Source organism: Rhyacophila brunnea, unplaced genomic scaffold (assembly GCF_057557595.1).
Source record: "Rhyacophila brunnea isolate RB1 unplaced genomic scaffold, BYU_Rbru_1.0 scaffold_17, whole genome shotgun sequence".
Taxonomy (NCBI): Eukaryota; Metazoa; Arthropoda; class Insecta; order Trichoptera; family Rhyacophilidae; genus Rhyacophila; species Rhyacophila brunnea.
This window is the reverse complement of record NW_028232827.1, coordinates 7518143-7545982: the sequence shown is the minus strand read 5'-3', so window position 1 is coordinate 7545982 and position 27840 is coordinate 7518143.

Below are 27840 nucleotides of genomic sequence, written 5' to 3'. Positions count from 1 at the left end.
TAATGCCAGAGGATGTATCAGCAAGGCGGGCTATGTATGCAACCTTCGAGAGCAAGAGAAGACTTGGACGGTCAAAATTAAAATGGCTGGACTTGCGCCACAGGAGATTTAAGAATGCTTGATGAAATAAACTGGAGAGTATCGGTGCTAAGTCGTCTAGGATGTGGGAAGTTTTTGAAGGAGGCCAAGACCTGCCAAGGATTGTAGATGATTTTTAATAGCTGACGTTTTTGTTTTCCAAGAGTAAGACTAGCTAGACGCAATAATATTTTGCAGGAAGTTGCATTCTACGTTTAAATTTGAGAGACGGTTTGGATAAGTTAAAATTACATCGTTAGGGGGTGCAGTTGTGTCAACCACCAGATGTGTACGTATTTTTTGTTAGATTTTGACCAAATACAGGAGTCTAGTAGATAATGCCCCTTTGAAACGGGCGTAGCTGGTCCTGAATAATTAAAAAATAAGTAAAACTAGTACTACGTAATAATTGTGTTATATATAAATTAATACAATGCAATTCCAGGAAGAATAATTTGACAGTTAACGAATCAAAAGTGACGTTTTCGCGATCTGCGCATCTATTACATACACAAGACTGTTATCGGCGGTTATCGAAGTTAGTTTATCATAAATGTTTGTATTGAAGTATTATAATTAATTTTTACAGTCTGTGTGTCTACCTTGCTCTAAAATTTATCACAACCAAGAGAGAACATAGCACTTATTGTAATAATTACAACAAACTTATTGTACAAATTATAATACTTCGATACAAAAATATGAAAAACTACCCTATAGTCGATAGCAGTCTTGTGTATAGAATAGGTGCGCTGGGCCGATCGTGGCAGACGGTCGGCTTGAGAATCTAGGAATGTAATTTGCGCTTTAAAATGATTGTTTACTAACCGAAAAAATAATACTTCAAATAATTTTAGCGTCGATTAATCAGTTATTGATAATAGGATTGCCATACTTAAGATGAAGTCTGTTTTCAAATCAGCAAAAACAAACGAATATGAAAATAAAAATAAATATCGCCCGGCATTATTTGCGCGATAAAACAATATGAACCGAATTCAATCCAAGTAAATATTAAAGCTGACCAAATACAATGTTATAGCTCGAGCTAAGTCCGAACTTAATAAATAATATCCATTATCGATATTGTTTGTTTGTCGGGAGAAGTAGAGCAATGCAATTTGCACATATCGGTCATTCTCGCTGTACAGTGTACGTGCTCCACTATCTTCTACAGATTGAGTCAACAATATAATCTTAATCAAGCATTACTATAATATAATATTTGAACAGATCGGTTCGGTGTCGTCTGTCAACACAGTCTAAATGATGACCATCTCAATCCTCTATCGTTATTTAATTACAATATATACATATCGTCACCCAGTGGTAAATAGCTGTTAAGAACCGCCATAAATGGTGAAAACTAAACTTTGTCAGTCATACGTATTTAGTTTTCATTGAAATAAGACTACCATTTACAGATGGTGTTGGTAAGTTTTAAAATTCAACCAAACCCTGCTGAAACTAAGCCATAATAGGTAATAGTCCAAAAATATTCGTCTATCTATAAAATATCTATAATTATGCTATTCAATCATACATAACTTTAGATATTTTATAGATAGAATAATATTTTATATCTATTATAGATATATATACTATCTATTATATTATATGAGGTTGATGAAAAATGATGATGATAAGTTCAGGATGAATGATATAGACGCGACCTTCACTCAAACCGTAACAGATTTAGTGCAACGAAGGTCGAACAGATACATTTTGAGTCACTCGGTGGTCAACGACGGCTAAGCTATCAGAAACCTGCATCGCGACCGCTTATTTGGAATCACTCGAGCTAACTCAATGTTCTTCGTAATTATGATCGATTCATGACCCGCAATTGTCGTGAATGTGACAATAATAAATAAGGGGATTTGACTAGGTGGGGAATAAGGATGACGGCCACCACAATCGGCCCAACCAACCGGTATTTCGGTATCGTAAAATACTGGGATACCGGTTTTTAAATACCGGTATTGCAATCCCTACTCACACGTTATCGACGTTACAGCATTAAGAGCGTACTTCAATGAAACGGAACATAATTTTCAACAGTAGGTGCGACGAAATTTCTCACTAGCCTCCAATCGGAGACCGACCATAGAGGTGTCCGCACGTCGATTTGTTTTGTCATGGCGTCGGATGGAAATATTCTTAAATCGCGTAAAGATGACTAAAAAACTTTACGTATGTACTTAAAAAAGAAGACATGTCAATGAATATACTATTATTATTAGTAATATAACAATAAACATAACATTAAATGGACGCATGTTGGCTTTTTATGACAAATGATATTTCGTTCGGCACGCGTCCTTTGCACAATCCGCGCATCGCCTAGCCATGTTTTTTTTAGACCATGCCTCAACTGAAGTATAGCCTTAAAACTAAGTTGATTGAATGTACTGTTAAAAGTAAAAACCGTGCGAGATTAAGAACTGGTATGACGTTGGTAGTTTTGGTGAAGTCTGTACTATGTATAATAGTCCATTCCAATGAAGTTGTAATGTCTGGACTAAATCTTTCCGCTGTGCAATTGCGATGTCACAAAGTATTGTAGCTCTGTAGTGTTGCCTGAGTAGAAACATAGAACAAACAAATCTCATTTTAGCTGGGACTGGATGCAATTGGCGTCAAAGCTTCTTCTTATTTTTTATCCTTTCTTGTAGCGTCAGACGTTATTTAAGCGTCCTAGACTTTCCGCCATTGGCGTGGAAATTTTACAGCTCAGGGGGCCGGTTAAATAAATTGATTTGATTTCACCTAGTAAATAATATAAATGAACAACAGGTACTAATCTATACAATTATATAAAAATAATTACAAGATAAAAAGAACTTTTTATATACAACGTTTTTAAATTTTTTGTTGAATTATTATGCTCAATATACTCAAACTTGTACTTGAAATGAAGTAAATAAAAAACAAACAAACAAATATAGAATACTGAAATGTCATTTTGATTTCCATAGTGACGCACGTATATATTAATAATTTAGTTGCTAGGACCACCCCTTAGCAACCAATAATAGTCTTTTACTTTTTACGGATTTTTCTGAAATAACTTTTCATACAAAACAGAATTAACTGAAAATGAATAATTCAATTCTGCTTAAAGATGGCTAAAAGTATTAAAATAATGCATTGGCATCGTGTTCTGATATATTCTAAAAGTTTCAAATGTCTAGCTAGTCGGGAAGTAAGTTAAAAATCTATTGCAAGATTTGTACTGGACAAACAACCACCGGACAAACAAGAATACAGCTGGTACAGCTCGGTCATATTTATATAGTGAGACCGTCGTCCAAGCCATACTTCTGAATACCTGGCTAGCCGTGATACCGGCTCTTATCATTCATACAAACTTTCATCATCATTCATCAACCTCATATATCATCCATCAACAGTATACCGTCAAGTACCGCACATCGCCTAACCCAACAAACAATACCGCGCGAGTGATAATGCAACTACGGAGCCATCATCAACATCATAAAAGGTCAGTGTCTGGAATCCTGTTAAACACTCCCCCCCTCTAGATCCGGAATCAACCAGCATCACCTTCAAATTACAGTCCACTACAAAAAGCGCCACCACTTTAAACACTTAGTTTAAATCAAAATAATATGTCAACATAAATATCTGAGAATTTACAAAAAAAAAACTTGGATACAAAACCATTATGATTACAAATTATTATCTATTAATCGGACGTTTAGTAATAAAATCAAATGTGAATAATAATGTTTTAGGACCTCTTATTATTTTGGTACGCCATTGGTGCTTTCATTCTGTTGTGTCTCCTTAATTGTATTCGCCAAAGTGCTTTTATAATAATTACTAAAGCAGATGCATATCGCGACAATTCAAGATGGCAGGTATGCACAATACTTTGTCTGTTACCTGGATTTATTTACTGGAAATAACAAAACAAATGTCAAATGTCGAATTACAAAGAATTTTATGGAACAGTGTTTCCAAACCTTTTTACACCTGCGGACCCCTAACGCAAAAGTTTTGTTTATTAGATATTGCATTGTAACGATCTTGCAGACGTATTATAAAAGTCTGATTGTGAATACAAAATATATGTATCATAAAAATTCTGTTGTTAATAAGAAAGCGATATGTAAATTAACGTGTCCGGAAACTTGTACGTATGCAGTTCGCCGTATCACACTTCACCGTGAAATATTATATCGGAAATATATGGCTGTCCAACTTGGGTCGTATAGTACTGACATAAAATTCATGTGTAAATAAAACACGGTTCTTGTCGGTTTACACTTTACAGGAAGCCAGCAGCAAACAAATTTTGAAAATAGCCGATATAGTGGATTATTTGTTAGGTTAGGTTAGGTTTTTATTCTTGACTTCATTAATTTTGCCAAAATCAGCTATGAAAATTGAATTAATGTTCATATTGAATCTAATAAAATTGGAGACCGTATAGTATACTACGGGCATCTCTTTTCGACAAGAAAGCTCACGGCGAACTGTGCCACGGTGAAATGATTTACGTACAATTTACATGTAACATGTAACCGTTTATTATTTATTAATGCTAGTGCAAAATCTGCCGCTGTGTATTTGTTAGAATATTTGATAACCGTTGCTTCAGTGCTTTCAGACTTTCAGAGAGACGAAGCGCTGCATTGACAACTATTCGGTTATTATATTTAGTTTTTATTACTGTCAGAGGAAACTGTCTTCTCATATGAATATGTATTGTGTCGAATATCCGGACAGTAAAATGATTTTAGTGAATTATAATTTTTGAATATTTATTGTTTAATGACAATTTGCTTTGAATTTTTGGTCGCAGATAATTTGTGGACCGGCAGAAATTATCTGCGGACCAACGGTTGGGAAGCACTGGAATACAATATTAACTATCTCAGACTGACCAGCATTTTTATTTCATTGCATCCACCAAGAGTGGATTATGTCTCCTAGATTATTGGGTTGATATTACCTTGGTTAGAGTAACCAAGGTAATGACACAATAGTCCTGTCGCGATATATTATTTCATTCACGATGGGTACAGTAAAATAAAGGCGCTATTGATAAAGCAGTGTTTAGTTTTCCTGCTTATTTGTAGATTTTTTTAAAACATCAAAAATCAAACTTCTTAGTTTCACGACACACTTTCATTCTTCTTGTTCGTCTCCTAATAGCTGAGGATCGTGACTAGGGAATCCAATCCCGAGCCAAAATTCTGATCCCGGGGTTTCGGGATTACAATTTGACAATCCCGGGATTGGCATTTTTTCCATTGTCCACTCCCTACTTCAATTATAGTTTGTCAATTTATGGCTACGGCCGTATGTTGTAGCTTTACCACTGGGGAATGACAAAAGAAATTGCGTATTTCAAAAAAACACTACCTTATTCTTAGGTCAATAATTATTATTAAGCAATCATTATTCATAAGATGTTTATCACACTTGAATGGTCAAAGACATAGCTTATAATATGTATCTTTAGAATCATTTTCAAATGTGTTAATCTTGCCGATTTTTTGAATAATAAAATGCCTAATTCTTGTCAAATTTGGGATCACAGAGATTATCAATATAATTTTTTTTCGTGAATATTTTACAAAAATTATCTCGTAATAAATTATACTAATGGTTTCATAAATGCGTTTAAAAATTAATAAACGTAAAAAATCTTAACACCACTGCACAGTTATGTACCGAAATATGACTATATTCTAAAACATTAGAGCGAGAGGTTTAAAAGAATACTATTTTATGTAACAAAAATACTTTATGCAGTCATTAAATGTTTAAAACAACTATAAAGAATAATAAGGCTTCAAAATTATATAAATAAATTATCTACAACGTTTAAGGAGTGTCCAGGATCATGGTTTGAAAATACTATAAACGACGAGCACGTGGGCCGTTAAGACATTTATTGTTAATATTGTATACGTCCAATATTCGAAATACATATGTTTAATAAAGTAAATAATATTGTAATATAAATAATAATTTAGTATGAAATTGCTGTTTCTGATGGTAAAGACTTAATGAATAGGTTAGCGAGATTTAAAACAGTAAAGCAAATCATGGTGTACTTATGGCCTTTCCGCTTCATAAATCTAATTAGTCAGCCAAATATGTAACTGCCGTAAAACGTATGAGATCACGGTGGAATCACTTTGTTAATAGTGCGAAGCATTGTTTTTTTCCAATCTTTCTCATTTGTATTAATTTATATGAACAAATAAAATGAATCGGAAACTTACACACGGGTATAAATCAAATTTCATTAAAACTCAGTTTATTTCTAATGTAGTTATTTGTTATTAAACGTATTTTTTGTGTTATATTTTCATTTTTATTTTATTTTCCATAAAAATTGATAAAAAAAATCAATCCCGAAAGCTTCGGGATTATGTTTATCAATCCCGGGATTCATAGGTATCGAAAATAGCTCGGGATCCCGGGATTAGAATTCCTATTTGCAACTGACAAATTAATATTCTTCTACGGGGCGTTTACTATACAGATTATTTTAACTTTTTCAATGCGCCAAAGGACGCTCGATTTCTATGAATTCTTTTGTGACTGCTCGCCAAAGGACGAGAATATTTTTTTCTAGATGCAAGGGGTGTAAAACTTTCTTACTTTTTAGGAGTTGGCATGATTTGATACTGATCATGGTATAGTTTCCGATGGGGAATTCGGGCATTAATTTTATGCTGTAGCTTTGGTATGGTAACCATGTGTAATCACTGTCATTTTCAATAATAATTATTTTTAGTTGGAATTTGTGCTTTTTATTTTATTTTCTGTCGTGGGGTCCTCAAAATTCAGTATTAGGCCTCTAAATCCCTAAACCCGCTACTAGGTACATAATATTATTTTATAAATATAAAACATTATTTAATAAATATAAAACATTATCTATAATTAATCAACGTGTTAATTAAATGACTGTACAATCTTAATAAAGTTAACGAACAATTAAAAAAACAACAAAAGGAAGAAAAATTTCATAACGTAAAATAACCGAAGTTAATTTTCTCAGGTAAAATACAAACCATGTTCATTGTTAATACCTTTCTTTCAAGATTATAAGGGATACGTATCTGGTTTTTAGTATAGCACTAAGAAAATGCTAATTTACTTTACGATCTTCAGAATTAGCAAGTTGCGATGTAAAAATCATGAGTTATGTAATTATTCTAAGTAGTATTTTTAAAAAAAGGAGTTAGCCGTCATTTTTCTTTGTCTATTTCCGCTAATTAGATGGGTAATGTGGCGCCTTCTTCTAGCGTCTTTTCAGACCATGCCAGCCGAATATAGAATGTGGATAGTATTTAGCAGAGATCCAGAATGCCGTAATCGTAATTTTTGACCCGTTTAGATTATAGTCCTACTCCTAAACAAGCCCTGCTGGTTGGACAAATTATGGTCCCCCTCATCCCAATATTTCCCACCTACCTAAAATCCTTAATATTGTCGCAAGTCCAGGCGAAACTCAGTTACGGGTCATCAGTCGACCGTGATTGAGAAACAAAGTTAATTAAATCAAGACAACGGGCGCATTTGGGCGTGTTACAGTTTGGCCGTCGTTAATGAGTAATTCAAAGCGCATACAGACTGACTCCAAAAGTTAAATGCAGAGTGTGTACAGTGCAACTGTCGTAGAAACAATAATTCTATTCAAGTCTCCGTGCAAACTCAGTAAATCAAACCACCTGTCAAGCCGTGTTACCGGGACAGGGTGTCTCCGTGTACCATGTAAATGCCTACTAGGATGTGAGGGCATGCAATAGGGACCATCTTCAGCAAGATAGCTGAACATCAAAAATGTTAGTGCTTGGACTAACTCCCATGTAATCGCTCCCGCCCAGCATCCACATCCACCATCGCAAGTATTCAAAAATTACAGTTCACTATAAAAAGCACACCTTTAACCCCACGATATCCGCGCGCCTAAAGCTTTGGACTATCACGCCGTGGGTCCCAGGTTCGAATCCTGCGTCTGGCAAGTACACATATTGTTTTTCAATTTGTGCGTGGGTCAAAGTATGGACCTAATAGGTTGAGCAAGTGGCTGACATCCATCTCTCGTAAAAAACGAAATCTGTTAATACAAACCTCTACTCTGTGGAGGCTCTATCTCATCCTATTAGAATCGGACATGGTCGGAATAAAAAGCACAGCCACCTGCATATTCTATAATACACCTGTTTTGGCTACGATTTCACAGTGATATATGTAGTCAACGCTCGAAATGGAAAATTATACGAACAGCAGCGCTCGAAAATATTTACATATTTACATAATTTTATGTAAGTGCTTATTTTATATACAAATAAGTGGTTAAGTTTTTTTCGTTCTATACTTATCTGACTCAGACGGACATACTATGGAATAACAGTCTTTATTTAAACTTGTATCATGCAAAAGTTGACAGCACCGTAGGCAAAAAACGGCGGTTTATGACACGTCATAAAAAATATTTTTTACCATGAGTTCAATAAGTTTCATATTGAATTTTAAATACCTATGTATTTAATTTAATAGTATATGTGAATTTATTTATTTTTTAATTATTCACAAAACGGGACGCAATATATAATTGCTCCATGAGACGAAGCGATAACTTTCACGAACTGGAGCTGCTTTTCGGTCCATTTCGAACGCTGTATGTGGTACGATAATCGGAAACAAGGGTTGGGGCTTAGACTATAGATACATCTAGACGCCACCCATTGCATTCCGAAATGAAGCTGCGTGCCGTGCGTCTGGTTTGTGGGCGAGCAAACGCATTCGTATACAAATGTCTGAGACCATAGACCATTTCGCTAGTGCTCGCCCAGTGCTCGCACTATACGCTCAGAATTAAAATATAATTTTCTATTTTTTTACGTTATATAGTATTTTTAAGCGGTCAAAATGCAACCATTAGTTAAAAAATATCCATAATTTAAGTTATTTTAAAGAAACACTAAGTCACTTGATATTAAAATATATAATAATAATATACAATTAAATTATCACGAGCCGGGTTTCTACCTGGTCGAGCGTGTGCAGACCAAATCCACAACCTTCGATGTCTTCTCCAGCAGAGCCATGAGTTGAACAGTCCGATGGCCTGCTGTTTTGTGGATTATGAGAAGGCTTTCGACAGTCCGCACCGCCCCTCCCTCTGGATGATACTGGGAGCATACGGGATCCCTCCCAAGATCATTGCCATAATCAAAAGCCTGCACGAGAATAGCGAATGCTGTGTCAGAATTGGAGACACTGTCACGGAATGGTTCGGGGTCACGACCGGAGTCAGACAGGGTTGTGTCCTTGCACCGTTTCTCTTTATCATTCTCTTTGACTTCATACTACGGAAGTCAATACCACCCGACCGAGGCATACCTGTTACCCCCACGGTGAAGCTATGCGACCTGGAATACGCCGATGATGCTGTCCTATTCGACAACTCAATCGAGGGCATTCAAGAGACAATCGACAGGTTGCATAACAACTCCTCTCGCGTTGGTTTGAAAATCAACGCGAAGAAAACCAACGTCTTGTGCAATAGCACCTGTCCTGATCCAGATTTCCCTCTGATTAGCGATGGACAGAGCATCGAGAGCGTCGACAGCTTCAAGTACCTGGGGGTACACATCACGGGAGATGGCATTTTGCAGAAAGAGCTCGCTATCCGAATGGGAATGGCTGGAGCAACATTCAACTCGATGCGAAATGTCTGGGACTCACGATTGTACTCGGTCAAAACCAAATGCCGCCTATTCGACGCTTGCATTCTGACGGTGCTGCTTTACGGTAGCGAATCATGGCACCTTACGAAGGCTCAGAGCAACCGTATACTGAGCTTCGAAAACAGATGTTTGCGACGAATACTGGGTGTGCGGTGGTATGACTTTAGGAGCAACGAGGAGATAAGAGAACGTACCAAGCAGCCTCTCATCACGCTGAAAGTGAAGAGGCGACGTTGGACCTGGCTCGGCCACGTGCTGCGGATGCCAGAAGAGAACTTTAACCTGGCTTGCCTGTTCTTCAAGCCGACCGGATTCCGGCGTCCTGGAAGGCCGCTAAATACAATCTACAGAGTGTATACGGCGGAGCTACGGGATGCTGGTTTGACCTGGAACGAAGCAAGAAGACTGGCGAGCGACAGGGATTCTTGGAGGCGCCGCGTGGTGTCCATATGCTCCAGTTAAGGGGCGGATATGGGCAAAGAAGAAGAAGAAATTATCACGAGCATGTATCAACTTACCTATGAAACATAATACCATCTTCTTGCTTATCAGTACGGCTTCCAGATTTTAATACAACACACAAAACCATCTTTTCTACTTAATTAACTAAAAATATTTACCACTGACTTCATGTTTAACACAAAAAATATCAATTTTAGCAATACGCGCTCGCAGGTTATATACGCTTAGTTAAGCAACAAACTAAGATTTGGCGGCGACACCATAGTAAACTATCTCACACATCTGTAAACCTTTTATCTTACTCTAGCGCGTGTCGCAGAGATTATAAGGGTGCCGAATACTTTCTCACTCGCACTTATGCATCGTTTTTGTTCAGGCCTTGGGTTGGGGTACCTGACAGAGAGTAGGGTTTTTGTAGTTTAGCAGATTCCCGCTACAGCTATGATTTATATATCATACAGTAAGGCAATACCTACTTCAATGATGTACTTAGCTCGTAATCTTTTTTAAATCTCGCAGAACCCTAGTTCTTACTGTTGTTTACGTACGTCACCGAAAATAGACCATATCAAATATGGCGAAACTCCTAAAACAAACAACGCACGAGTATTACAATAAATAACTCATATACTGTCAACACTGGACAGGTTCGTTTTCTCAAAGACGTTTTAGCAGCGCGCCATCTATTTCCGTCATCCCCTTGCGGTTTTAAGACCCCCTCTTTTGCTGGCGTATTATTATAATAACCCTTATATGGGGTGGAACTGCTATTATTTATTAATTTTGTTAAAAATATGAATTTGGAAATATTGAAAAATCAATTTTGAGTAGTGTTAGAGACACAATTAATAGTACATAAGCAGAACATGCAAGATATGCTATTTGATTTTTTTTATGACTGAGAATGTCTCAGGAGCGTTACCTAAAACTGAGTCGCCATACACTCAAATGTGCTTTGACTGAATTTACATGACTTTAGGTTAAGATTTTCCATGGGAGAGGGGAGCACGTAGAGGCAAAATTAAAAAAGAAATACAAAAATAAACATTTGTTGATCGATTATTTTATTACTTATCGTATTATACTAGCGGGGTTTACCCCCTCTAACCGCCTTCGGCCTACCGACCACTTGCCAGAGTCTCTATTCTCCTTTCGTCATTCGCAGAAAATGACACGATCAACGCATTATTTAGGTTACATTATCTCAAAAAGTAGATCAACAACATCCATTTTAAGTTTATATTTATATTGGGAAATTATTCACAAAGAATCTATTAGTAAGTTATACATTGTCAATGCATTAGCAGCTGTACATCGAATTTTATTTTACATATTACAAATTCAGATGTTACCAACGTGGAAAACAAAAATACAAATAAAAGTAGGTACTTATTATGAAAACAGTGTATAAAGTGTTGTAGTTATTTTATTCACTCTCGTCGAGGTAAACTGTCCGTAGCTGCTTCATAATAAAATCTATTTTTTAAGTTATTACCAAAACTAATAATTATTTTTGATTATGGATAAGCACATATTGTATTAAAGAAAGAGGTTTATTTTTTTATGTTGCCTTTATTGATTCACTATTTTTTCAGACTATATCACGATATATTACAATATTATTACAAGGTTAACTAGTTGAAGTTATACTTCTTTAGGCTCATTCGGAAAATCAGATTAGAGTGTATTTTTTGCGTGTGACATGTAACACATAATTTATTTTTTCACACGAAAAAAATCGCACTCGATTGGATTCGAACCACGATCGTTCGGTTATCAGCCGAACGCACTGCCTTTACGCCACAGTATGATAATGCAATCGTGACGATTATACAGAATAATATTAAAGTTTAGAATCGTTCCGTAGCCAAAGCAGCGAATTTATTATTGTCGGAGTTGCTAGGCGATTGATATATTTATTTTAAATTTTCGTGCATTGACTATTTCTAACTGCACTGACTGTTCGATCACGAATGTTTTTATTATCACCAAGATAGTTAGTTTTATTTTCTGCCGATAGGTATTACAAAAATCTTACCTTTAGTACACAGAATAAGCTAAATATATCCTATTTCTAGTATTAGTAGAACGGCGTCCACGTAACCTTATCCTTACGCAGGTGGAATATATTGACATCCGAATCGATTTAATTAGACATCGTTATTTACCCTCCCAATTGACATTCGAGTCTCTGAGTATACAGCTAGTAGGTGAAAATGAGTAGGTAGATTTATATTAGTATAGTTAGGGATTGCAATACCGGTATTCAAGTATTTATCGATACCGAAATACCGGTTTCAAAAATCCACTATACCGGTATTTTCGGTATTAAGAAAGCATATACATTAATTTTTTTCCAAATTGAAATTATTGTTATTTTGACATTACTTACTACTATATTCTATATTAAATTTAATATATAATATATTGACTGAAACTAACAAAGGTTAAATAATATTAAAACAAAATCACTTAAATATTCTTTAGACCATGTTCGATCCTAATAGAATCATATGGGCCTCCACAGAGTGGAGGTTTGTATTAACAGATGTTATTTTTACGAGAAATGGATGTCAGCCACTTGCTCAATCTATTAGGTCTATACTCTGACTCATACACAAATTGAAAAACAATTTGTGTACTTGCCAGACCCACGATTCGAACCCGGGATTCTCGAAACTATAGACACGCGCTTAAGCCACGCGGCCATCGTGGGTTATAGAATAATAATTGTCTCGATGAATTAACATATTTCTAAAAGAAAACATTCGTGGCTAATAATATATCCTTTTATTTTATAACCATTGATCCAACGTTGATAGTATATCCAACAAACGTTGAAATTCAGAGAGATTTTTATGGACCCGGACTTATTGTATTTGTAAAAATTAGCAGCTCCAAAGTATTATGATCTATGCATATTTTCGGGTCTAGGACGATTTGGCACCGGACAACTGGACGCCACGGAATTCGAAAATAAATATACGTTAGGTACTTATAGGTACTTAAAAAAAATATTCAATATTATTATTTATATTTCAATGATTATGTTATGATTTAAAAGTTGGTGAGAATGTAAAAATGCAGATGTAAACAATGATTTAATCGTGCATAATATGTTTAAGTTCCAACGAAAAAAGAGTTTTTTATTTTATATAAAGCCGTAGGCATGGTAATTCTCAATCCGCGATAAAGAATACATTATGTTAAGAGTAAAATGAATTCAAACTACTAAGTAGTAGATAGAAACTGATTAAAATACTTCGTCTACACCTGTCTACGACAATGCGGCGTCCAATTGTCCGGAGGCCAGTCGTCCCATTCCCATATTTTCAAAAGTCAACATAATAAATGTAGGTAGGTAAATAGATTTTAATAGTCATATTTATTGACAGGTACCTACATATTTTTTTTGATACTATTTTTTGACGAATACCGGTATTCAATAAGAAATACCGGTATTGATATATTCATTCGGTATTGCAATCCCTAAGTATAGTGTAGATACAGCCAAAGTGAAGAAAAATAACAGTAGGTAAATAAATTGGCCATCGCTTATCTAGTGGGTATGTTTAGTTCGTTAGTTAACAATTAATATTATTTAATATCGCTTCACCTCGCCTTGGCAGGTGTTGTATTCCACCCCTATCCGAGAGAGGAGCCTCCGACCTCATGCATATTTCATTCTGAGAGGTCTACCCTGCCAATAATATTCATTGGAGTGTCTGTCTAAGAATGTCAATTTGTTTTGTTGGTGCTGCCACACGCGTGATAATGGAGGACTATAATATGAATTAAAAGGTGGGATTTTTTGAAGGTGAAAAGGTAAATCAATATTATCTATATTATCCAAACGATGCACGCGGACAGAGGTGGAAAATAGTGCCTGATGTAGGGAGGTACGCGGTAGGTAAGCGATTATAAATGGTTCATATTTTTTTGCATTTGGTTGATTGGTTGTCACTTTACTGAGTTCATTATCTTTAAGAGCACACTTCAGTGAAACGGCAAATAATTTTCAACAATAGGTGGGACGTAATTTCGAACACGTTGCCAATCGGAGAGAGATGGTCGACCTGTGAGCACGTCAATTTATTTTGTGATGGCATCGGAGGAATATATTCTTAAATCGTGCAAAGATGACTCAAAAACGTTACGCATTTCTCGAAAAAGAAAACATGTTAATTAATATATATTATTATTATTACTAATATAACAATAAACATAACATTAAATGGACGCATGTTGAATTTTTATGACAAATTATGTTTTGTTCGTTACGCGTCGCGTAGTCACGATTTGTTTAGAGTTTAGACCATGCCTCAGCTGAAGTATAGCCTTAACCGTTGGAATACACCGAGAACCAGTAAATATTGAAAGCAGCATTTTTGGCGCAACTAATATTGTAAACTCTTTGATCATGTTCGCCTCTTGGTCGAAGGATATATACATCCATGCCAGTATCCTGTAAATCTGTCGTATACTGTACACGCTGTGGATGGTATTTCCAGGACGCCCGAATGCGGTTGGCTTCTTTTGAGATATCCGTAGCATATGGTAGAATCATGTCCAATGTCACATCTTTACCCTCAGTGTGATGAGATGCTGCATGGTTCGCTTTCCTATCTACCATATACTCATCAAGTTATACCTCCACATGCCTAGTATCCGTCACAAATATCTGCTTTCGAAGCTCAGTATGAGAATACTTAGAGGTCTGAGTATTCGTAAGTAGGTATATGTTTTATACATAGAGGTATTAAATTAAGAAAGGGGCAAGGAATTGGCTTTTTCATACAGCTGAATGAAGCAGGCCAACAATAGCCGATAACTTACGAGAAATAGTGACGCGATAAAAAAAAATCATGGCATCACAGAAGATTTACTTTGGTCATTATAACGTACCCATATAATACCTATAATGTAACGTTCAAATTTTTCCACAATTCAATTACCAGCCCGCTCCACCTTACTTTTTCGCCATACTAGCCTGCTTCACCATACTTTCATATAACCTGCCGCCCCATGGTTATATAACTTTGCATTTTTTACTATGCCTATTTGCCTGATTAGCACGCATAAAATAAGATCAATAATTACTATTCACTTGTACCATAATCACTGCGTACCTTTTAATTACCACATTTAAATAAAATGCCAATTGCATCTAATGGCCGTTTAACGGGGACACGGCAGCCGTGTCATCCGTAGTATGTAGTAATAAATACATAAATAGATAATACATGTAAAAAAATATTTATGGAATATATTACATCATTTTCATCCTAGAGCCGAAATGTAAAGTTATGAAGCATAATATACTATACCATGAATTGATCCTGTAAAGCAGTACCGTCAGAATGCAAGTGTCGAATCCCAGCATTGTACACGGTCATTTCACACATCTGCATCGATCCTATCGAGCGCTATCGACATCCTCGATTTTTTTCCTGTCGCTAATAAGTACAAAATCTGGATTACGATATGTGTAATTGCACCATATTATGATCTTCTTATATGATCAAAATATGCTAATGTAAACGGTAGTCCAACCATAAAATATAGATTTAGATGCGGGCGTTCTGTCCACTATAATGCTCCTTTCACATTATACGGTTTTGACCGTACGGCAAAAAATCGAACGGCGACATTCTTTTAGTGGCGTGAAGAAGAGCATGGCCCTTTTCACATTACACGGCGACGGTTAAAAACCGAATCGGCGCCGTATAGCAGCCATCATGACGCCAGAATTGCTCCGATCAGACGAGATACTTTTTTACTTTTTTCTCGCTACAGTGGTCTCAAGCATTGTAAAATGATTGTAAATCGGTTAAAATGAGAGGTTTTCGGCGCGGCTTCTCCCGCCGCCTGTTGAGATCAGTGTAATAATATTATGTGTGTCGCATAAAACCTACGGACCGACCTATGCAATTTAAATTAAACATAATGCTTATTCTTGAAAAGTATTTGCCTGCTATTTTTTATACAATGGGATCTATCATTTATGCATGAATTTCATCATTAATTTTGTTTATCGATTAGTAAATATTATTAAAAACCGAATAAATCACTCATGGTTATGTCGCCATTCATATTTTTTTTTTAAATTACCGTATCTATTTTTTTTTCTCTTCAACATGAAATCTGCCTGCCATGCAAAATCATCTCGCGTGCCAGAGGTTCGCCATCCCTGGTATAGTGTGAAAACTTGATTTTTTGCCGTACGGTCAAAACCGTATAATGTGAAAGGAGCGTAACTCTCTATTGAACGCATTGTGTTGAACAACATTGCGCAATATACGTGTTATTATTGAACGGGTTTTTGTCTGTAAATAATACGACAATAGAATCGTGAAATTCAATATTGGTAGCTATTATCAATGAACAATAGTTTCACTGGATGTACAAAACGGACGGTCAATAATATATTATTACGGCATTATTCGAGGTTGCGAAGCCATAAAGGTGTAACAGATATTTCGGTAAAAATGGGTTACTTTATTGGGGTTAAAAAATATTAATTTTCAGCATCCCAAAGTCTTGATAGCAATTAATAGTTAAGGGCGAACGTGCTCAACGTGGGTCAAAATTGAGCTTTTTTTCTATTTTCAAAGCATGATCCTGGACATACCTTAAACGTTGTAGATAATCTACTTAGCCTTATTATCCTTTATATTTATTTTAAACATTTGATGACTGCATAAAGTATTTTTATTACATAAAATAGTATTCTTTTAAACCTCTCGCTCTAATGTTTTAGAATATAGTCATATTTCAGTACATAACTGTGCAGTGGTGTTAAGATTTTTTACATTTATTAATTTTAAAACGCATTTATAAAACCATCAGTATAATTTATATTGACATTATTTTAGTGAAATATTTACGATAAAAAATTATATTGATAATGTCTGTGATCCCAAATTTGACAAGAATTAGGCATTTTATTATTCAAAAAATGGGCAAGATTAACACATTTGAAGATAATTCTAACAATACTCATTATAAGCTATGTCTTTGACCATTCAAGTGTGATAAACATCCTACGAATAATGATTGCTTTATAATAATTATTGACCTAAGAATAAGGTAGTATTTTTTTGAAATACGCCATTTCTTTTGGCATCCCCCAGTGGTTAAGCTACAACATACGGCCGTAGCCATAAATTAGCAAACTAAAATTGAAGTAGGGAGTAAAATGATGTTAACTCGCGTGCGAAATAGAACAAAAGCTCCATTTTGACCTACGCTGAGCATGTCCCCCCTTAAGTAGTTATTCCCCTTTTATAGTATGGTGACAGTGAACAGTTTGACTTTTCACATAATATGTAGGTACTACAATATTGAATTAAATGTCAATGTTTTGGTTCTAGTATAAGTCGAACATGTTTCATATTTGAAATGATCAATGCAAGTAGTAATCATTAATACAATACTATTTATTCGTAACAAATTAAAGTTTTGTAGTTTATATTGGTAATAGTTCCAGAATTAATAATTTATGGACCTAACTGTTTTTGTGAATCGAAAATTGTCGTTTTTGACTGATACAGGTGATAGGTCTTATACTCACTCTGATAAAAATGGTTCATTATCCCCGTTTACACGTGCATGGATTCACTGCTGTCAGTACGTATTATGCCATAATAAGAAAATGCACGTGTAAACACGTATTATCGTGCAAGTTACAAGATTGCATGCATGTATCAAAAAAGTTCAGAACTTTCTCAATTTTCACGCAATAATTGGTACTTGCATGGCGGTGCGATAGTGGTGAACCTGCCGGAAGATATACGAACTACACCGCACAGAGTATTTTGACGTCTACCGATTATCTACGAACTTGTCCGAACCTGTATGAATCTGTCAAATAGCACCATACGATGACAACAACGCGTCTCGCTTACGCTTGAAGAATGAGATTGGAGAGACACTCAGCACTTTTACGTGTAAACATAAAAATACACACTATTGGTGCAAGTAAATCCATGCACGTGTACAAGTACTGTTATTTATAGTAGCTTCTCTCCATATATTATGGTTTCGTTTAGTATATATGGTTTTATTTATCGTATCTGTATGTAAACAAAATAAATTAATCTTTCATTTTACTGTACCTACATTAAATTTGAAAAATGTCTTTTACCTCCATTTGATTTAATAATCTTCATTACATGTAACATAGGTATTGCACGTGCTTCACGTGTTTTTTCGTAAACGGGTACCTGAACATAATAATTCAATTAAATCAATATTGGTAGAAAATAGAATTAGAATATTTCATTAATCCGTCTTTCATCTTTTCTAGATGTCTTTGCTGTGTCGTGTTTACTCTAAAGGCTTCTTTAAATGTATTTGGCACGCAACTACTATATTTTATGCTAATATAAAAAAAATATGTTGGTTGAGAAAAATGCCTTATTGAAAACAATTTGTCCACCCACATTGGGTATTATTGATTTGGATTTGGACAGGGCCCATGAAAGCGCCTTGCAATGACGTTGGAAAATTCTTTATAGCGCAGGGCGGTGGTGATTCTCATGAATATTTTGTAGTAGTCATTGGGAAACGACAACAGCTTTCTCCAAACTGCGATTTATAGCTGCATTATTTATAGTTCTCTCATGGAATAAATGTCACATACCGACTGAACTTATGAGCATGTAATATGATGCTGCAGGATTAGGGTTTGAAGCTAAAGGTGCCTTATCCGGCTTGCATATCTAAACTCGTCTCGTCTGCAACATGTCCAATACGTCGATGTGACGTCATCGTTATTCACAAAACACACGTTACCAAATTGAGCTCCGCACACTGGTGGAATGTGACTTTTTAATTTGAAAAAAATATGTACTATTGCTAGCAACAAATCGCACGCGTGTCGGGGTGCGATTTCAAGCCGCCAGTACGAATACGCACACGCTACGAATTGGTCATTGAAATTAATGGTTAATGGACCCACCAAACCAACCCGTCCCGCACCACACCCGGTCTTAATCGGGCGTATCACGAAACGCTTGGATGTGAAGCATCATTTTTATTTTTGTGTCTGGGAATGTCTCAGGAGCAGTTACCCAAAACTAAGGTCGCCATGCACTCAAATGTGCTTTGACTGAATTTACATGACTTTAAGTTAATGTACCCATGGATTGAATTGGTCATTCCTATTTAGATGTTGAAGCTCGCCGGTCGCCACATCCCATACATATCCACATTTCGACAGGTTACTCTCGACTGTTGCTAGGCGCCTATGTGCGCGGTCTTTATTTGCAACATCGGTCCGACGTTCCTAGAAGGTTTAATTTATGGGTGTGCGGCAGACGCGCCGGCTTAAACGTCGGTAATTTTGTCCTTTTATTCGAGGTTTTAGTTTTGGTCCGTTCGGTTTTGAGATAGCGGTGTATTTAGACGATCAGTTCAGTTATCCGTTCAGTCTCAGTTGAGAAACGGCGATGTATGTTGACGTTTTTTTTATTCGCTGAAAATGAATATTATTTTTTTTAATAATTTTCTAAACATATTAGTTGGTATGATGCGACAGAATAATTCCGATCCCTCCTTAGATTCCTCACTTTCAACTGCTGACTCCTCTGTTTCGGCAGTGTTTCAGTACACGGGTACAGAGGACACTTCGGCTATACTTCAGTAAGTTGAGGCATGGTCTAAAAAGATTGTGGTTAGGCGATGCGCGGATTGTGCAAATGACGCGTGCCAAACGAAATATAATTTGTCATAAAAATCCAACATGCGTCCATTTAATGTTATGTTTATTGTTATATTACTAATAATAATAGTATATTCATTGACATGTTTTCTTTTTTAAGTACATACCTACGTAAAGTTTTTTAGTCATCTTTACACGATTTAAGAATATTTTCATCCGACGCCATGACAAAACAAATCGACGTGCGGACACCTCGACGGTGGTCTCCGATTGGCGACTAGTGAGAAATTTCGTCGCACTTACTGTTGCAAATTATTTGCCGTTTCACTGAAATACGCTCTTAAAGATAAATGACGGCAGAGCAAGTCAAGATTATTTTAATTTTATTTTCAAAAACTCTTTCTTTAAGCACTACGGTGCATGGTTGCTAAATCAGTCCCGTGCAGCATCGCTTCGGGACAAGGAAGGGTGGCACTAAAATCTTTTCATTCTGACACGTTTATAGCGTCATGGAAGGGGGCCGTGCACAAACCGCGGCTGCATATACATGGCGGGTGGAGATGGGGCAACTCAAATCAGTACCATTGAAGAAGTAATAATGTTTCAATCGAAGTTAGAAAATTAGTCTGAAAAATACGACAACATAGCGTATACCGACTAAATTGTACGGGGTCTAGGACGATTTGGCACCGGACAACTGGACGCCACGGAATTCGAAAATAAATAGACGTTAGGTACTTATAGGTACTTTAAAAAAAATATCCAATATTATTATTTATACTTCAATGATTATATTATGATTTAATAGTTAGTAAGAATGTAAATATGCAGACGTAAACAATGATTTAATCGTGCATATGTTTAAGTTCCAACGAAAAAAGAGTTTTTTATTTTATGTAAAGCCTTAGGCATGGTAATTCTCAATCCGCGATAAAGAATACTTTACGTTAAGAGTAAAATCAATTCAAACTACTAAGTAGTAGATAGAAACTACGACAGTGCGGCGTCCAATTGTCCGGAGGCCAGTCGTCCCATTCCCATTGTACGATAATGCCTAAAAGCTCATATTAATTATTTCGCTAAATCACTACATAAATTAATTAGATACTTAGGTATAAACTTTCTCAGTTACAAAAAACGATACTTCCATATTTCGTAATTATTTTTTTTTTATTAGCGATGTAGTGATCACTGTTTTTCCATATTAAGCATACAGATAGTCTCGATAAATCTCAAGAAACCTTATCATTAAGTCATTTACATGTCAATTTAACTGGAAACGTATACGATACTTGATGGAAACCCCATCCTGCCATGTTTCCGTTTCGGTTTCACTTGGCCGCTTCAGTTTTGCATTAATTACACACCAAGTTAACTGACAGCTTGATGGAAACAGAGACTAGTCGGAAAACAAAACTGAATATACTTACCCACGCTTTAATACCTGCAACCGCTCGGTCTGAAAGGCATGAATTATTTGTTATATTTTATTTTGATTCTGTTTATTACATTACTACGTAAATTAAAAAGCGTATCTCTTCCGGCATTGTTTGCTATGCTTACAGGAAGCTTTTGAATGTCCACGTGTATCATCTGTTGAGTAAATAGAGCTTTCATCGTCACTTGGGCACTTTCCGTCATATCGCTTTGACAGTCGTCTCAGGGAGGGATATAATTCAATTATTAGTACAGTTGAACATCATACCCAAAGCCCACTATAGTCAGGCTGCGGCAGTCTTAATGCGGTACTGTTCGGTTATCAGGAATACAGCGGAACACATTTTGAAAATACCCGATATACCTACTGGATTATTTGTTAGTTTGGGTTAGTTTAGATTAGGTTAGATTAGGTTAGGTTTGGTTAGGTTAACCTAACAAATAATCCAGTTTATCAGCTATTTTCAAAACGTGTTTGCCGCTGTATTCCTGATAACCGAACAGTACCCTTAATGCTAATAATATTATTGCCCATTCTTCAAATAATACAATATGGTAGGTAGATAAATTATAATACTGTTTGTAGAAAATGTTGATTATTTCATATTGAAATAAATGGTAATTCGTTATTTAATTGGAATGAAATATGCAATTGAAAATATTGATTTAATGCGAGTGGGTTACCGCATTGCATTCTAATAACTAGCACTATCATCGTAACTCGCAATTCAGTGCCGTGGCCTGACTATAGACATCACATATTCTTAAAGTATCTTGAAAATACCTGCAAATGTTCTGCGGAATCCATTTTTAAGGATAGCCCGTGTGGCATTTTTTGACCCGCCAGTCTAAATTTTGTCACGTTTTTAAACTCCCACTATTCGTTATATCTGGGATCGATTTAATGGAAAGGGTGGATGTGAAGCGGAAATAAGAAGGCGCACACAGATTGTAAAAAATTCGGTGACGGAATTTCGATTGCCACAAAAATTATACTTGTGCAAACTGTGTTCTCTATATTTTTATAGGAAGTCGAGTCATGGACCCTGAAGGCAAAGGAGCGGAAGGCAATTGATGTCTTTAAGATGTGGTATTGGCGCCGAATGTTTTGTATTTCTTGGATGGAGCATAGGACGAACCAGTCAATCATCCAGAGACTGCAGATAAAGAACGGCTCTCGACAATATGTCTGAGACGAATTCTGTAGTTTTTTGGACATATTGTCCGGCGCGGACCGGACAACCTGGAGAGACTGGTGGTTTTAGGTGGAATCCAGGGAAGGCGAGGCAGAGGCTGGGGGCACCATTCATTCTGCCCTGAGAGAAGCGGAAGATCCAGAAGGATGGAAAGTCTTGGTCGCTGAAAGGATGGCAAAATTAAAAAAGTGGTCACGATCCTGAGCTATGCGTGTACAACCAAGAAGAAGATTCGTTAAAAAATAAATACTAATGAAATAATAACATTTTGGGTTTTGTGATGTCACAATTTGTGTAACCTCTCTTGTGGCGTCAAAATAATATATTATCATGATTTTTTGTAAACATTTTAAATTGAGACAGAGAATATTTTAAAAGTGTAGAATCATTTGGGCAATGGAATTATTCCATCATAGAACTGAATATCATTTTCAATAGTTATAAGTTATAATTAAAATAAGTAAAAAAACGGCATGAGATTTTGCAAGAAGATACGTAATTACAAATTGAAAAGAATTCTACGAAAGAAATTTCATTCTACCTGAAACCTTTTCGGAATAATTTAAATGAAAAGATTTTTTTTCAATTAAGAAAGATATGAATGCCGTTATTACGTTCATAGTATTAATTTGAAATAATAATTCCACGTTTAATTAAGACTGTATGAATAATATTTGATAATAATTAATTTCGGATAAAATGTTCAGATGAAATAATTAATAGTAGATTGATTTTAAGTTTGCATATGACCACCAAATAATTATGAATTGTATAGGATACCGAATGGCAAAAGGAGCAATCGAGACTATGCAACGTAATTAAGAAACTATGCCAGCCAACCCTTAGGCTTAGACGAATATGGGCCGGGTATTATATACGACATACGTCATAGAAAAGATGGACGTTGGAAAGATACGCAAAATAATAAATTATTATTAGATATTCGATATCTACATAGTACATTTTTCTCATGAGCGTGTTTAAAAGTTTGGCTTGTATAACACATTAAAAACACAAGAAATATAATTTTCATTAAAAAAGATAAGGTCCAAAGATTTTATAACTGACAAGAGAGGCTAACAAACAGGTTCGAATAAAATACCTGACGAAGATGAACTTTTTGTTGTGGAGCACATTCAAAAAAATCTGACATATATGTCACACCATCGGCGTGAAAATTGTAATGCAAGATTTCTGATGCCTTCAATGAAACTCCAACGAATCTATGATTTATACGTAGAGCAAGTGGAAAAGTCCACCACGATTAAAGTTTCATTATCTAAATTTAATAACATATTTGTTACTAAGTTTAATCTGCGGGTCAAGCCTCTTGTGAAAGATACCTTCAATAAGTGTGATGTCTTTGCAATACAAGAGAAAAGTGTCATAATAGAGGCTGCTTGTAGTGTTCTGGTTGAAGAGCGTATAAAGCATCACAACTCTTGGAAGTACTTGCAAGATAAAATGAGAAGTGACTTGATGAATGCTTAAGATAATGATCCTGATACTGAAACTATTGCGTTTGATTTAGAAAAAAAATTACCTCTACCTCGTTTACAAACAAACATTGTTTTCTACAAAAGACAGCTATAGGTATATAATCTTGGCATACATATCGGGTCGAATAATAAAAGCTTCTGCAACGTTTGGGTTGAATGATAGGCTGGAAGAGGTGCTCAGGAAGTGGCATCGAGCCTCATTAGTAATATGCAAAACAATTTGAAATGTATCAAGAACCTTACCTTCTACAAGAAAACTTGTTATAATCATAGATCTATTTGTTTTTCATTTTTATTATTGCCTCTATCCTCCTTGATATAAAGATCCAACCCACAATAAGTGTATTTTGTTAAAAAGATCCAGGGTTAAATTTGTGAATATCTATAAATTCCTCTTTTTATCATATCGTTGAGTAATATAATTATACAACCCATATATGTTTTCATCAGATGGGATACTCTTGAAAAATTAAATACTCACGCATACTCTTTAAATCAATATTCAATTCAATTTCACAAATAAATATTGAATTATCTCAGAATGGTACTAGAGGGTTGGATCTTGTTTGCAGAAATACGTCCAATTGTAAATTTATCTTTGACTTTAAAAAAAATCTTTTTAATGTTTTCAGATACATATTTAATAATTAATAAAGTTGAAATTGTAAATTATCATAAATAATTCTCAAATTGCAAGCTTCGTATTTTTCCGCTAGGTTCTCTGTCGGCATATAGGATCCCCTATAATTAATTAATTTGATCTAAGATACACTAATACAGGGGTTCCCAACCTTTTTGTACTCTAGAGCACATTCTAAAATATCGGTAGGGTGGCGGGCACCACCTATTTTTAATCGACAAACTCCTTCCATAACTTCTCATTTTCCCATAATTTATTTTCTTATATTCATAATTTATTAATAAATAATAAACAAAAATGTTTCAAAATAATAAAACTATTATTCAAATTGCATACACACAGAGAAATGTATTTACAAAACGTAAACAAAGTAAACAAAAACACAAATACAAAGAAAACATTTTATAAAAAAATAGAATATCAATATGTCAATGTGATCTTTGGCATTGCATATCATTGGCCAGTGCCTCATAATTAGGAGAGACGATAATCTGACGATAAGAAGAGAGACATAAACGATAATCCTGTTAGCAAACAATCATAAAGATGCTCATCGGTGAGTCGAGATCTATATCTTGATTTTATTAAGTTCATGTTTGAAAACAATGATTCGCATAAATATGTCAAACCGAAAAATGATTCAATTTTATATGCCGCTTTTTTCAAAAATGGGAACTTTTCTCTGTCTACTGTATTCCAAAAGTCCTCTGATATTAAGGATTTAAGCAAAATATCATTCTTAAGTTCCAAAATTTCTAACTCTAGTTCTTCTGTCTTACCTTGAACAAAATCTGCAATACATGCGGCCATTTCAATTACATTTATTTGGCAAGTAAAAGGATTGATACAGAAGGAAACAATTGGCTCGATATTCGTTCGTTCACTTCGGGTTTTCTGCATGTGTCAGGCTAGCGTGAAAATTCTGTCTCTGTCGAATAGTGGCGGGCACATACGATTCGTTCCGCGGGCGCCATGGTGCCCGCGGGCACGGGTTTGGGAACCCCTGCACTAATAGCTAATTTAATTATTAAAATAGGTTGGCGAAACTTTGGTGCCCCAATAATTATATGGGTATCTCAGTAAATAATATTATTATCATAATAATGCCTACACTTACATAATATTTACCTGGCGAAGGATTCTAAAACCTTTTTCATATAATGAGCCACAGATAGCATTGTTCACACCTTTCAACATTACAGGACATTAATATGAGTGTGATAAAAATATCAAAGAGGGGCTGGTACCGACTGCGCCTTTCTGGTCTGGTTGGCAAAAGTATATCTGGGCTTGTTTTACAATGAATGGTCAACTCAAGTCAACATGGTTTCAATTTTTATTCATACCAGTTGTAAAAAAACCATTTTCCCAAGGGAGTCAGATTATTTGCCTTATGCCTAGTCTAGACTAGGGATTGCAATACTGAATGAAAATAGCAATACCGGGATTTCGGTATTTCCTATTGAAAACCGGTATTCGTGAAATATATGAAAAAAATTAAAAAATCTTTAAAATATTAATATTTTATAACAAAATTATATAAATATATAGTATTTAAGTATTGAACATACATAATTTTGAAAAACGCTTTTTGAGAGAATACATTATAACCAATAGAAAAAATCTTTTTTTGAAAAAAGTAAACCACCCCGACGGGGAATTGAACCCGGGTTTACGCCCCATCCGTGCATTACCACTATGCTACGCAGTGACATACTAATTGCGACAAATTTTAACTATTGGTCAATTTTAATACCTACTCATCAGCGCTCTTCCAAATCAAGCTACTTTGGCATAGTGGTAATTCATGGATGGGGCGGGGCGTGAGCCCGAGAGATGCAGGGTTCGATTCCCAGCCGGGGTGGCTTACTTTTTTCACAAAAAGATTTTTTCTATTGATTATAATATATTCTTTCAGAAAGCGTTTTTCAAAATTATGTATGTTCAATAATTATAATGATACATTCTTAAATCTTGTGAATTATTCGTTGAATAAAAAAAAATAGTTAATTATATAGTATTTAAGTATTTAAACCTTTAAAATTATGTAAAGGTAACATACGGTAGAGATACCGATGTTTACAAATACCTAGTAGTTGAACTATTGGCACTTTCTTCTTCGAATGATCTCTCAATAACTTTATATTATAAAGTAATAGTTGTTCTTCGACATGTAGGTATATTAAGTTGCAATTTTTTTACTTTTATACCGTAATAAGTAAAACTAAATACAATGTTGATAACTGTTTCCACAAAATTATATTTTTTAAGCTACTCTTTAGTAGATAAACGTAAAAAAATTAGGCACAGATAAGTCCATTATAAAGTATAATTATTGTTCAATCATGAAATATTCGCCACTTACAAACTAACAACGTAACCAGACAAAAATAATACAGTCTTCTCAAACCTTCCATGTTAATTAATACATTTTATTTCAAATTTTAATACCGAATATATCGGTATTCTCTGATTTTAAAAACCGGTATTTCGGTATCGAAAAATACTAGAATACCGGTATTACAATCCCTAGTCTAGACGAAGGCCCACTATAGTAAGGTTCTGATACGAAACTGTAAACTTAGATGGACTTCGAATGCAATATAGCAAACTGTTTGTAGAAAATGATGTTATGCGATTGTCGTATTGCATTCATTACATTGTATTAAAAAAATAATCAATAACTAGCACTACCATCATAATTCGCAATTCAGTGCAAAGGCCTGAATTTATTGGCCTTGAGTCTACGACTAATAACATAAGATGTGCATAAACAATAATATTTTTTATTTACATTGGAAAACAAAAATACACGATCATTTGAATCAGAACATAGTTAAAATTGGAAATCGGAAGAAAATTAAAGTTGGAAACAATTGAGATACAATCGTTTGCATAATTGTGAAATGACCTCACCAGATTCGCTATGTTTGATTAGAAGCCAGGAAGCTCATCTAGCAGATCCAAAATTATAAATGAGTTACTCAAGCCAGTCATGTTGCTACGTATCCTACTGCTCGCTCTTAGTCTGAAGCAACTCCTAACAACACATAGAGTGCACGTAAAACAATTGGATTCTTGAATGGCTTGGATTATCTCATGACTAATGCTAGAAGCT